Below are 726 nucleotides of genomic sequence, written 5' to 3'. Positions count from 1 at the left end.
CTATTGCCCTTCTATTTTCTGTTTCATTGATTTCTGCTCAAATCTTGATTATTTCCTTTCTTCTGATGACTGTAAGTTTTTCTTGCTGTTCTTTTCCTAATTGTTCGATATATTGGTTTAAAGTGTTGATATTGGCTCTTTCTTCTTTTTGGATGTGTGTATTTATTGCTATAAATTGGCTCTGATCCCTGCTTTTGCTGTGTCCCAAAGATTTTCGTATGTTGTGCTTTCATTCTCATTTGATTCAAGGAATTTTTGAATTTCTATTTTGATTTCTTCTCGTACCCAGTCTTTCTCAAGGAATGTGTTGTTCAGTTTCCATGTGTACACTCTTTTTCTGTTGATCTTCCTATTGTCAATTTCTAATTTGATAGCATTGTGGTCTGAGAAGGTGCTTTGCAGTATTTCAATGTTTTAAAATTTATTAAAGCTTGCTTAATAGCCTAACATATGGTCTATGCTGGAAAATGTTACATGTGCAGTGAAGAAGAATGTATATTGTGCTGCTGTTGGGTGAAGTGCTCTATAGATGTCTATAAGGCCAAGTTGATGGATTGTATTGTTTAGCTCTTCCGCATCTTTGTTAAGTTTCTTTCCAGTTGTTCTTTCTTGCAATGAAAGTGGTATATTATAGTCTCCTACTATGACTCTGGAGCCATCTATTTGGCTTTTCAACTCCTTTACAGTCTTATTTATGTATTTTGGGGCCCTTTCATTGGGTCCATA

Source organism: Orycteropus afer, unplaced genomic scaffold (genome assembly GCF_000298275.1).
Source record: "Orycteropus afer afer isolate SDZICR_OR568_19922 unplaced genomic scaffold, OryAfe1.0 scaffold00146, whole genome shotgun sequence".
In the NCBI taxonomy this organism is placed as follows: Eukaryota; Metazoa; Chordata; class Mammalia; order Tubulidentata; family Orycteropodidae; genus Orycteropus; species Orycteropus afer.
The sequence above is the reverse complement of the archived record's forward strand: the minus strand, read 5'-3'. Positions refer to the sequence as shown.